Genomic DNA, 14,583 nt, shown 5'->3' on the forward strand with positions numbered 1-14,583 from the left:
AAGTCTCTTGCATCTCCTGCATTGGCAGGCAGATTCTTTACCACTGAGCCACCTGGGAAGGCTCATAGAGATTGCTACTACCTGGGTAACAGCTGTTGTTTCTGGAACAGCAATGCCTGTGGGGCTCCGTGCTAAGTGCCTTTCAGACACTATGCCACATAACTCATGAGAGGCCCGGGGAAAGCGCACAGCGGCAAACAGCACCGTGAGAGCCCTGGGGGTGTGCATTTCATAACAGGACGGGCTTTGGCTCTTCTGCTCATTGTGTTACTTCAAGGCCTGATGCATAACAGGTGCTCAAAAAAAACTGTTGATAAATAACTAATTCAGCCAGTATTGATGACAAAAGGGCTCCATGACTTAGCAGGTATGTGACTTTTAGCAAGTCTCTTAACACCTCTGAACTTCAATTTTCTCCTAGGTCTCATGGATACCATAACACAGGCAACATTCGTCAGGTGCTAACTCTGTACTGGGCCCTATTCTAAGAGATTTATATGTAATATATCCTTTAAACCTTACAACACCCTTTGAGGTACTATTACTAACCCATATTAAAGTCAAACCAGCTGAGACTAAGTCCCTTGGTTAAGGTCTTACAAGTAGTAAGAGGTGGAGCTAGGATTCAAATCCCTCAGGACTCTGATGCCAGAGTACACTGCTTAACACTATCTAGGCTGCATTTCTGAGAGTAACCCTTCCTTCTCCTCAACCATACAAAGAATAAATGCATCAAGACACATTCATGGAATGGAATACTACACAGCAATGAAAAAGAGTAAGTTATAAATAACCAAAACAATGGAGGTGAGTCTCACAATTATGTTAAAGGGAACCAGGCACAAAAGAGTACTAGAGTTGTCAGAAAAAAATATAAGATATTTGGTTAAATTTGAATTTCAGATAAACAATGAATTTTTTTAGTATAAAAATATTCCAGCTGAGCTATTTAAAATCCTAAAAGATGCTGCTGCTAAAGTGCTATACTCTATGTGCCAGCAAATTGGGAAAACTCAGCAGTGGCCACAAGACTGGAAAAGGTCAATTTTCATTCCAATCCCAAAGAGAAGCAATGCCAAAGGATGCTCTAACTACTGTACAACTGTGCTTATTTCACTGCGAGTAACATAATGCTCAACGTCCTTAACCGAGACTTCAACAGTATGTGAACCGAGAACTTCCAGATGTACAAGCTGGATTTAGAAAAGAGGAACCGGAGATTGAATTGCAAACATTTGCTGGGTCATAGAGAAAGCAAGGGAATTACAGAAAAACATCTACTTCTGCTTCATCGACTATGCTAAAACCTTTGACTGTGTGGATGACAACAAACTGTGGAAAATTCTGAAAGAGATGGGAATACCAGACCACCTGACCTGTCTCCTGAGAAACCTGCATGCAGGTCAGGAAGCAACAGTTAAAACTGGACATGGAACAACAGACTGGTTCAAAATTGGGAAAGGAGTACATCAAGGTTGTATATTGTCACCTTTCTTATTTAACTTACATGCAGGGTGTATCAAGTGAAGTGCTGGGCTGGAATAATCACAGGCTGGAATCAAGATTGCCAGGATAAATATCAACAACCTCAGATATGCAGATGATATCACTCTAATGGCAGAAAGTGAAGAGGAACTAAAGAGCCTCTTGGTGAGGTTCGTGAAAGAGGAGAGTGAAAAAGCCGGCTTACAAATCAACATTCAAAAAACTAAGATCATGGCATCTGGTCCCATCACTTCATGGAAAATAGATGGGGAAAAAGTGGAAACAGTGGCAGATTTTATTTTCTTGGGCACCAAAATCACTTTGGATAGTGACTGCAGCCATGAAATTAAAAGATGCTGCTCCTTGGAAGAAAAGCTATGACCAACCTAGACAGCATATTGAAAAGCAGAGACATCACTTTGCGAACAAGGTCGGTATAATCAAAGCTACGGTTTTTTCAGTAGTCATGTATGGATGTGAGAGTTGGGCCATAAAGAAGATTGAGTCCCGAAGAACTGATTCTTTCAAATTATGTTTCTGGAGAAGACTCTTAAGAGTCCCTTGGACTGCAAGGAGATCCAACCAGTCGATATTAAAGGAGATCAATCCTGAATATTCACTGGAAAGACTGATGCTGAAGTTGAAGCTCTAATATTTGGCCACCTGATGCGAAGAGTCGACTCATTGGAAAAGATCCTGATGCTGAGAAAGATTCAGGACAGGAGGAGAAGGGGGCGACAGAGTATGGGATAGTTGGATGGCATCACTGCCTCAATAGACATGAGTGTGAGCAAACTCTGGGAGATAGTGAAGGACAGGGAAGCCTAGTGTGCTGCAGTCTATGGGATTGCAAAGAACCAGACATGGCTTAGCAACGGAACAACAGTGTCCCATAGGAAATTCAAATTTAATTGGCATCCTGGCTTTTTATGTGATTGACCTGGCAACTCTAAACATTATACATGTATAATTTGATTTATATGAAGTTCAAAAACACGCAAAATGAATAAATGGTGATAGAAGTCAGGATAGTGGTTGCCTTGGGTGGGGGGTGAGTGGAAAGGTTGTTATAATAGTTTCACACCTTGATCTGGGTGCGGGTATCTGTGTGTGTACACTTAGAACAACTCACCAGGCTGTACACTCAGGGCTTGTACATTTTACATGGTAAATTGTGACTCCATTAAAACATTTTTAAAATTCTAAAGAGCAATACAACCTATCTTTAAAATCTTTGGTAATAGCATCAAACTAATGGGGTGCTTGGAAGGACAAAATGAGATAAAGTTTGTGAGTCGGTTAGCACATTCTAGGAGCTCATAGCAAGACCTCAGTAAATAGAAGCCACTGTTAATTTGAAGATTGGCATTATTATCATCCTCTTCTGTCATTTTCTCTAATGCAGATTGACTGGAGCGCCCCCAGGTGTCTACATTTTCTCATAGCACCTCAGTTACTGCAAAGAACATCCTTGATACAAGCTTGGAGTCTTAATTCCAAAAGGCAATGCTTTGCTTTTCTTTTGCTCCAGGAACACGTAAGAAAATACCAGAATCCACATGAGACCAATGGGTCTCAAGTCCAGCTCCAGTCCTTTTCACGATAGCCCCCTGAAGTGCGTCAGAAGGAAGGCAGAAGGGGATGCCTGGGTTTGCCTCTCTGACCCACTGTCAAAGCACAGTGACAAACAGCATCCTGTTTCACAGGAACTCGCATGGTAAACCAGTCCATCCTAAAGGAAATCAACCCTGAATATTCGTTGGAAGGACTGATGCTGAAGCTGAAGTTCCAATACTTTGGCCACCTGATGGGAAGAGCCAACTCATTGGAAGAGACTCTGATGCTGGGAAAGATTGAAGGCAGGAGGAGAACGGGGGTGACAGAAGATGAGATGGTTGGATGGCATCACCTACTCAATGGACATGAATTTGAGCAAGCTCTGAGAGACAGTGAAGGACGAGGAAGCCTGGTGTGCTGCAGTCCATGGGGTCGCAAAGAGTCAGAAATGATTGAGTAACTAAACAACAACACATGGTAATATTTGAAAGTAGCATTGGAAGGGCTTTCACATTAATAATAATCACAACTCTCAGTGAGCTCATCACCTGTGCAGGCACCACGCTGAGAGATATACATCCATTTCCCCCCTTAGTCTTAAAATGACCTGTGAGGCGTATATTGTTTTCTAGCCTGCTTTTTTTCCTCTCAAGAGTACACTTTGGGCATCTTTCCATGTCAATAAATATAGCTGGGGCGGTATGTACTTGATTCAAAGGCTGAGAAACTTAAACAGTCAGCAGCCACTGCCCAGGTGAAGATCAATAATAGTTAACATTTATTGAGTGCTTTATTACACACTGGGCCCTATCCTAATTGTTTAACATGAACTATCTCTCATTTGATCCTTGAGGCAATCTTGAGGTTGTTGTTCAGTCGCTCGGTTGTGTCTGACTCTTTGCGACCCCAGGGACTGCAGGCACAAGACTCCAGGTAGCTTCTATTATTATTCAGATGAGGAAGCTGAAGGTCAAAGAGGGAAACAAACTCCAAAGTCAGACAGCTGGTGTTAACGGCCAAGCTGCGGTTCAAACCCCGGTCCGTCTGATTCTGGCGCTGGGCTCTCGACCAGGAGGACAATAGTGAGGAGGACCCAAGGGAAGATTCCCAGGTGGAGAAAAGGAGCCACTGACAAATCCTAAAGGCAGGGAGGAGGGCAGAATGGGTCAAGTCCACAGGGGATACAGTTTCCAAAAGCCACAGTTCTTAGAGGGAATAACAAGGCTTCCTGGAGGTGGTACCATTTGCACTGATTCTATGAATCCAGCCCAGAAAGGAGGACTTTTAATAACTTATCAGCTCCTGAGTGATTTCATCCCAGACATACAGGGGTTCAAATCCTAACTGTGCCACTCTCAGTTTAAAACAAAACAAACAGCATTACTGAAGTATGACTGATAGACAATACATGATACCTATTTAAATCGTATAATTTGATGAGTATTGATAGATGTATGTACCCACGAACTCATCACCACAATCAAGATGATGAACATTTCCATCCCACCAGAAGTTTCCTCAGGCCTCTTTATAAGCTGGCTTCTCATCACATCCCCATTCTCAGGCAACCATGGTCACCATAGATGACTTTCTTTCACTGTGGATTGCTTTAAATTCTCTGGAATTTTACAGAAATGACATCATACAATTTGTACTTTTCTGTCTGACTTCTTTCATTCTATTTTGAGATTCATTCATATTGCTTACATATCAATAGCTTCTTTTTATTGCTAATGTATATTAGCAATAAATATATATTATATATATAATAAAATAAAATACAATATACAATATACTATATAATAATATATATTAATATAATATGTAAATATATAATATATAAATATTAGCAATAAAAAGAAGCTATTGATATGTATGGGCTTCACAGGTAGCTCAGAGGGTAAATAATCTGTCTGCAATATAGGAGATGCATAGGTTTGCTCCTTGGGTCGGGAAGATTCCCTGGAGGAGGGCATGGCGGTCCATGCCAGTTTTCTTGCCTAGAGAATTCCAGGGACAGAGGAACCTGGCGGGCTACCATCCATAGAGTCACAAAGAGTCAGACAGGAGTGAAGCGATTTAGCATGCAGGCACTCATAGGTATCTACTCTGTGATATGTATATACATACATACATATATATATAGTAATACATATATCTCAGTTTGTTTATCCCATCCACCTGTGGATGAACATTTTTTCCCCAGTTTTTTTGGCTATTATAAATAAAGCTGTTAAGAACATTCATGTACACATTTTTTATTACCCAAATGCTTTCATTACTCTTGGGTGAATAAACCTAGGAGTATGTTTGCTGTGCGTGCTAAGTCATTTCAGTCGTGTCCGATTCTTTGGGATCCCATGGACTGTAGCCCGCCAAGCTCCTCTGTCCATGGGATTCTCCAGGTAGGAATACGGGATTGGGTCGCCTTTTCCTTCTTCAGGTGATCTTCCTGACCCAGGGATCGAACCCACGTCTCCTGTGTCTCCTGCATTGCAAGTTGGATTCTTTACGCACTGAGCCACCAATTGCTGGTTCACATATTAATAAGTGTATGTTTAACTTTTTAAAAAATGTATTTATTTGACTGTTCCAGGTCTTAGTTGTGGCACACAGGATCTTTTTTAGTTGTGGATGCAGACACAGTTGCAGCATGTGAATTTCTTGGTTACGGCATGAAGGACCTAGTTCCCTGACCAGGAATTGAACCTGGGCCCCCTGCCTTGGCAGCGTGGACTCTGAGCCACTGGACCACCAGGGAAGTCCCATATTTAACTTTTTAAGAAACTTCTGAAAACTATTTTCCAGAGCAATTGTACCATCTTGCATTTCTGCCAGCAGTGTATGAAAGTTACAGATGCTAGAGTCAGTCTTTTCAATTTTAGCCATTCTAGATGTACTAGTTTTTTCTTTTTTAACCTATGGACCCCATAGACAGTTTCTCAGACTTTCTGAACCTCCCTTTTATCACATATAAAATGGAGATAATCATGTCATCTTTGAAAGGTGGCTTAGCAGTAAAGAATCCGCTTACAATGCAAGAGACGTGGGAGACGAGGGTTTGATCCCTGGGTGGGGAAGATCCCCTAGAGGAGGAAATGGCAACCCACTCCAGTATTCTTGCCTGAAAACCCCCATGGACAGAAGGAGTCCGGGGGACTACAGTCCATAGGGTCACAAAAGAATCAGATATGACTGAACACAGCAGATCAGTAAGTTGGAAAGGTAATGAAGACATAGTGAAATGGCACAAACAGAGATAAGCGCACAGTAAATGCTTCGTAAAAGGTGGCTATTTTATTACAAGTGAACCCCAGCCACGCCAAGGCCTGGTGACTTATCCCAGGACACAGCATCCTCAACTAGATGGTAACAACTGCCCCCTTTGCACTGAGTCAGTGCCGTTAGCCTGGAAGAATAATGATAGTGGCATTGATGGTGCCAGGCACTATTCTTGGCGCCTGTGTGTGTTTGATCCTTATAAAGCCCTCTGAGGTGGGTGATTGTTTTCCTCCACTTTACAGATGAGAAAACTAAGTTGTAGTAGCCAGATACTGGTCAAGGCCGCCCAGCAGTTCATATGATTGTGCCGGGTTTTGAACCTAGGTCAGTCTGTGGGGGTCCACAGGTCTTGTAACGAAGGGACCTGGCTCAGGGCTAGCAAGGTGGCCCCGTCGCAAAAGCGTGTCTCAGACTCCTCTGGCGGTCTAGCAGTTAAGCCTCTGTGCTTCCACTGCACGGGACAAGGGTTCCATCCCTAGTTAGGAAACTAAGATCCCACATGCCGTGTGGCACAGCCAAAAAATGAAAAAATAAAAAGATAAAATTTAAAAGAAGGAATAATAAAAGTAATAACTGACAATAATACATGCACGCATGCTAAGTCACTTCAGTTGTGTCCAACCCTTTGTGACCCTATGGACTGCAGCCCCGCCAGGCTCCTCTGTCCATGGGATTCTCCAGGCAAGAATACTGCAGTGGGTTGCCATGCCCTCCTCCAGGGAATCTTCCCGACCCAGGGACGGAAACCGAGTCTCCTGCACTGCAGGCGGATTCTTTACCGCTGAGCCACTAAGTAAGCCCAGGTAATAAAAGGTATCTTAAAAAACAATACAATGAGCTGGGCTGGGCAGGCTCTTCAGCTGGTGCTGGCGGGGAGAGGGTGTGATGTCTCACGCCCCTCCGATCTCCTCACCATTCCAGGCCCTGATTGGGAAGTGCTTCAGCCTGCTGCCCGCGCCTCCATGCAGTCACGCTGACTGACTCAGGTTAGAAAGTCAATGTGTGACCAGAAAAACACAGCTAGCTCTCACCACTTCTGAGAAATCCACACAACCAGCCCATGCCATGTCTTCATCTCAAGTCAGAGAGCTGACCAGCTCTATGATGGGTCCTGATTCTAAGGCTCTTAGCAGCAAAAGTTTGGCACGCAGAGAAACAAATCTCTGGCTCACCGGAGCCATGGATCACAAGATCTGTGTGACCCCCTTCCTGGGGTCAGGTATGCCTGGCACCTGCCAAGCCCCTGACTTCTCCCAGCCTTGGTCTGGACACTCGTCAAGCCAAGTCAGGCTCTGGACGGCTGGTTGAGCAACCCATGACCTCACACTGGGTCAGATCCATCAGGTGAGCATGTGGTTAAGAGCAGGGAACATTTCGTTCTTCAGAATCACAGGGCCAAAGAGTATGAACCCACCCCATCCACAATTCAAATCCCTGACATTTCCTTCAGGTAAGTTCCTTCACCGCTCTGAGTTCCCATCGGCAAAGTGCAGGTGAACAAGCTTCTCCACCTCCCAGGACTGTTGTGAGATTCAGGTAATGAGTGTCAAGGGGTGGCACAGACATTGGCAGACACTCAGTAAGGGGGAATTATTATCACAAATGGGGGCACTGAACACCAAACAGGAAACAGTAAGTTATACATACAGTGGACGAGAACCACTGGGGAGCCAGGCTGCCTGGGTTCAAAATCAGGCTGCTCCATCACGTTCTGTGTGGCCACGAAAACCTGAGTCTCAGTTTTCTTCTCTGTAAAATGGGAATAATTATAATAGGGTTATGAGGATTTAGTTAGATTCAATATGCTGGGAGCAGTGCCTGGCACATAATAATCACTTAATAAGCATTAACTATCCTTGATTAGTCACACAAGTTAGACGTGACACTGAAATCACACCGCTAAGGGTGTTTGACAGGATTAACAGGGATGGGAACTCATATTTTGTGAGCACCTTCTATGCACCTGGTGCTCCCAGAAGCCATATATTCAGGGATGTGTATTTGTACATACATCATTAACAGGCAGTGAGGTGGGTGCTCCTACTTTCATTTTCTCAAAACTTTCTATTGTAAAAACAAACTACAGATGAAGAAAATCATGCAAATTAAGTTTGCATCTTAGTGAATTATCACAAGGAAAATGCCCTTGAAAGCACCACCCAGGTCACAAAACAGAACTCTGCAGTCGCCCCAGAGGCTCCTCTGTGTATCCCATCCTAATCATAGCCCCTCCCCCACCAAGTAGCCACTTACCTGACTCTTAGAGTAATTATATCCTTGCATTTCTTAATGGTTTAAACATCCAAGTGTGCATCCCTAGACAGTATAGTTTTGCCCATTAAAAAAATTTTTTTTGATATGTCTTGTAAGCCTCTTTATAATCCAGAGTTTTCCTTTATATCTCTTTCTTTCCCTTGCATTTTATCTGTTGAAGGATTGAGGCTGCTTGACCTGGAGAGTTTCTCAAAGTCTGGATTTTGTCAATTGCATCCTCATAGTACAGCTCAACATGGCCCTTTGACCTCTTCATTTCCTGCAAATTAGCCGCTGGATCAGACCCAGGCTCCATCCCATTGGCATGATTATAAGTGGTTCTGTGTTCTTTTGACAAGAAGCATGCACCTGGCTGGAGCTTTGCTCTTTTCTTGATGTTAGCGGCTATTGTGAAAAATGGCTAAACATATTAATATATTACAGGTTGCAGAATGGCAATATTGTTTATCATTTAGTTTTCATGTATTAGAAGTGATAATTTCACAAGAAGATGCTTTTCTTAACCTATTATTAGGTTACTTGGTGGTAGAATTCATATTGGAAAGGCAATATACTTTTTCAGTGCCATCCTCAGAAGATAAGCAATTAGTGTTTTTGCCAAATATTATGAACTCAGGGACTGAAGCATATTTGAGGTTTCAATCAATGGCAAGTATTGTTTTTGTTGCAGCTGAAATTGTCCCATCTTCAGGTTGGTTTCCAAGTCCTTTGAATGTGACCCTAGGGCCTTTGATAGCTTCCTTATTATCTGATACGACAAGACATTCCAGGTTTATCTTGCATATTTCCTGCTGCTTATCTGGAATCAGCAGTTTCTCTAGGAGATCCTTATATTTTTTTTAATAGAAAATAGGATTTCAAGACTAGAATCTGAGTGGTAGGTACCACTAGATTAGTCATTGCTTCTGTGCCATTTTAGTGGCTAGAACTAAATATTTGATATATACAAATATTTATATACATATGGACACATGTACATACGTATGTATATTTTATGTACATATATTGTTGTTTGTTTAGTCACTAAGTCGTGTCCAACTCTTTTTGAAACCCCATGGCTACAGCCCACCAGGCTCCTCTGTCCATGGGATTTTCCAGGCAAGAATACTGGAGTGGGTTGCCATTCTTTCTCCAGGGGATCTTCCCGACCCAGGGATCAAACCCATGTCTCCTGCCTTGGCAAACAGACTCTTTACCAGTCACCTGGGAAGTCCCTGTATGTATATACACACACACATATAAATATGCTTTATGCATATTGTTAATAAAAACTATGGCCTGTTCTCTGAGGTTTTCTGGCTCCATTTCCCATCCCTACCTTTATCTAGTCCTTCTGCTCTTTTTTGATTCCCTTCCCAATAGTTTCTCTCCAGCACAGGGCCTGTCCTGGTGGCTATTTCAAGAACTCAGAGAAGGGACTTCTGGTGGTCCAGGGGCTAAGACTCCACACTCCCCATGCAGGGGACCTGGGTTGGCTCCCTGGTTCAGGGAACTAGATTCTACAAGCTGCGACTAAGTGTTTGTACGCCACAACTAAAGATCCTACATGCTGCAGCAAAGATCGAAGATCTTGTGTGCTGCAACTGAGATCCAGTGCCACCAAATGAATAAATATTAAAAAAAAAATCAGAATTTATGTTGAGGGTTTCCCTGGTGGCTCAGTGATAAAGAATCCACCAGCCAATGCAGGAGACATGGGTTTGAAGATCCCAAAGGGAGATGTGGGTTGGGAAGATCCCCTGGAGAAGGAAATGGCTACATACTCTAGTATTCTGACCTGGGAAATCCCATAGATGGAGGGTCCCTGGCGGGCTACAGTCCATGGGATCACAGGGGTCGCAAAGATTAGGACACAACTTAGTGACTAAACAACAACAACAGAATTTAGGTTATTACCAAAAAAATACTGAGGCTGGTTCTAAATCATCTGAGTTTAGAATCACGTGCCTTGAAAACAGACAGGCTCCTCCAGCATACATTCAAGGTCCAGCATTTTTCTTCAGAGACTTTAGGAGGCTTAGAGGGAAGGATATTTAGAGTCATTCAAACCAAGACGCAGGGCAAGCTGTCCTCCATCCAGTGATCTTTCTGTTCTTGAGTGGGGTGGTCATTATCAATCAACAGATATTGCATGACTCAATGCATCAGAATTCTGCATATGCCATCCCACTGAAGTCTCCCAAGAACCCCCTACACAAGGGACACCACCTATCATTTCACACATGAAGAAATGGACCTTTTCAAGGAGTAGTAGTTCAAAGTTCATTACTTCTGAAGGTCCAAGGCAGAAACTTAGAAGACAGAAGCTCAATTCCCAACTCAACCACAAACTCATCATGTGTGGCCACAGGCAATTTCTTGTCCTTCTTTAAGCCTGTTTCCCATCTTGTAAAAATAAAGAGGCAGGAGAAGGAGGAGGCAGAAGAGGAAACAGTGGGACAGGAATGAGTGACTAAGTGCCCACACATCTAGACCTGCACACCTCTCCTCCTGCTAGCAGTATCTGGGATGGCAACCTGGCCTCGCTACCACCACGGTGTGGGCTGAGGAGAGGCATTTATCCCAAATGCCTAGTACAACATGGTTTGGACAGGGTCATCCCTTGCCCTTTGTCATAAGAGCTGCTATTTGTAAAAAAAAAAAAAAAAAACCACTTACTGTTTGCCTAGCATGGGGCAAGGTGTTTCCTCTCATGAACTTATTTAATCAGCATTTTGCCCACGAGGAATCAGAGCCTTTGGAAATTTGATCGACTTGACCAAAGTCACACAGCTGGGAATAAGGATGCCAGATTGTGATAGGCTGAATATTGGCCCCCGTAAAGATGCACTTGTGCTAGTCTCTGGAACCTGTGAATATCTTACCTGATATGGTAAAAGGAACTTTGCAGATGTGATTAAGGATCTTGAGATGAGAGACATCGCATCTATCAATTCAGTCGCTCAGTCGTGTCTGACTCTTTGCGACCCCACAGACTGCAGCACATCAGGCTTCCCTGTCCATCGCCAGCTCCCAGAGCTTGCTCAAACTCATGTCTATCGAGTCGGTGATGCCATCCAACTATCTCATCCTCTGTCAGACCCTTCTCCTCCTGCCTTCAATCTTGCCCAGATGTAGTGTATGGGGCTTTCCAGGTGGCACTGTGGTAAAGAATCTGCCCGCCAATGCAGGAGATGCAAGAGATGCAGGTTCAGTCCCTGGGTTGGGAAGATTTTCTGGAGTAGGAAAAGGCAACCCACTCCAGTATTCTTATCTGGAAAATTCCATGGGCAGAGGAGCCTGGTGGGCTATAGTACATGGGTTCACATCACAAAGAGTCAGACATGACTGACCTCACACGTGTGTACACACACACTTAAAAATTGATTAAGTGGGTAGATAACATGTTAAATGTTCTTACCAGAAGAAAAAAATTGTTTTAATATTTTTAAAGAGGCAGGCAGGAAGATCAGAGTCAGCCGTAGATGTGACACCAGAAGTAAAGGTTGAAGTGATTCGAGGAAGAGACCATGAGCTCTGGAATGCTAGTAGCCTCTGGAAGCTAAAGAGGCAAGAAGATGCATTCCCACCCCCATCCCCCCAACCCCCTCACCCAACCCCAGGCGAAATCACCAGAGAGAATACAACCCTGACAACACCTTGACTTTAGACTCTCTGACCTGCACAACTATAAGGGAATACACTTGTGTTGTTTCAAGCCTTTCAATTGTCGTTCCAATTATTACTAAGTTTGTAATAATTTTTTTAATAGCAGAAATAGTAAACTAAAACATAGATTTGGGGAAAAAAGCAAACAAAAACACAGGACACCCAGCAATTCCTCGGCAGTCCAGTGGTTGGGACACCATGGTCTTATTGCTGAGTGGTAGGGGAACTAAAGGGGCTTCCCCGGTGGCTCAGTGGTGAAGAGTCCACCTGTAATGCAGGAGACCCAGGAGACACAGGTTTGATCTCCAGATGGAGAAGTGCAACGCAACCCACTCTAGTATTTTTGCCTGGAGAATCCCATGGACAGAGGTTTGTGGTAGCCTGCAGTCCATAGCGTTGCTTAGAGTCGGACACGACTGAAGTAGCTGAACATAAACGCGCAGGGAACTAAAAACCCATAAGCTGTGTGGTGTGGCCAAAAAAATTTTTTTTAATAAAAAAAGAAAAAGCAAAAAACTCAGGATGCCCAGAGAAATTTGAATTTCTGATGGACAACAATTTTTAGTATTAAGTACATCCCCAAAATTGCATATTTAAAAAGAAATTCTTGTTTGTATGAAATTCAACTTTAATTGAGCCTTCTGTACTTTATCCTAGAAGTGGTAAAGTCAGAGCAGGAATGAAAACTCCTAACTCCCAAGATCCTTGCGCCCTGCCCCCAGCCCATTTAACATCTAGCAGAAACTTCTGTGTTCTTCTGGCCCACCTATGTCAGTTCACATCTCTATGGGATTCCTCTTGCTCCAGGGGTAAGAAAGGGGCTAGATTGTTTAAAGCCATCTCCTGGATACTGCTTTGGGCTCTTGAGTCCTCCTGGGCCACACAATTTCTATCCAAAAAGTGTTTCACTGCCTTTACCAAGACATTAGTATTATTCTGCTTGAAAGAGGGACCTAGGATATTGTCTCAAAAACTGTACAAAATATATGGGCGGGGAGGTGGAGAGCGCTGAGGATTTTAATGGACTGGGGTCAGAGGCTAGTAAAGCCTTTCTGAGGTTCAGTTCAGTTCAGTCGCTCAGTTGTGTCCGACTCTTTGCGACCCCATGAATCACAGCACGCCAGGCCTCCCTGTTCATTACCAACTCCTGGAGTTTACTCAAACTCATGTCCATCAAGTCGGTGATGCAATCGAGCCATCTCATCCTCTGTCATCCCCTTCTCCTCCTGCCCCCAATCCCTCCCAGCATCAGGGTCATTTCCAGTGAGTCAACTCTTCGCATGAGGTGGCCGAAGTATTGGAGTTTCAGCTTCAACATCAGTCCTTCCAATGAACACCCAGGACTGATCTCCTTTAGGATGGACTGGTTGGATCTCCTCGCTGTCCAAGGGACTCTCAAGAGTCTTCTCCAACACCACAGTTTAAAAGCATCAATTTTTCAGCACTCAGCTTTCCTCACAGTCCAACTCTCACATCCATACATGACCACTGGAAAAATCATAGCTTTACTAGATAGACCTTTGTTGGCAAAGTTATGTCTCTGCTTTTTAATATTCTATCTAGATTGGTCATAACTTTCCTTCCAAGGAGTAAGCATCTTTTAATTTCATGGCTGCAATCACCATCTGCAGTGATTTTGGAGCCCAGAAAAATAAAGTCAGCCACTGTTTCCCCATCTATTTCCCATGAAGTGATGGGACCAGATGCCATGATCTTAGTTTTCCAAATGTTGAGCTTTAAGCCAACTTTTTCACTCTCCTCTTTCACTTTCATCAAGAGGCTTTTTAGTTCCTCTTCACTTTCTGCCATAAGGGCGGTGTCACCTGCATATCTGAGGTTATTATTTCTCACGGCAATCTTGATTCCAGCTTGTGCTTCTTCCAGCCCAGTGTTTCTCATGATGTACTCTGCATATAAGTTAAATAAGCAGGGTGACAATATACAGCCTTGATATACTCCTTTTCCTATTTGGAACCCGTCTGTTGTTCCACGTCCAGTTCTAACTGTTGCTTCCTGACCTGCATACAGATTTCTCAGGAGGCAGGTCAGGTGGTCTGGTATTCCCGTCTCTTTCAGAATTTTCCACAATTTATTGTGATCCACACAGTCAAAGGCTTTGGCATATAGTCAATAAAGCAGAAATAGATGTTTTTGAGGTTACCACTTTCTAAAACGGACTTCATGAACACCAAAGCAGGAAGCAAATAACTACTGAATCAAGATTCCAGAACAAGAATCATGTTACAAATGACGGAAAGGAGGCCTAAGGAGGAATGGAGACTTGCTCAAAGTTACTTGGCTAAAGACAGACAGACGTCGGTCCCTGTACTGTAGTCT

The sequence above is a fragment of the Cervus canadensis genome, chromosome 10 (genome assembly GCF_019320065.1).
Source record: "Cervus canadensis isolate Bull #8, Minnesota chromosome 10, ASM1932006v1, whole genome shotgun sequence".
Lineage (NCBI taxonomy): Eukaryota > Metazoa > Chordata > Mammalia > Artiodactyla > Cervidae > Cervus > Cervus canadensis.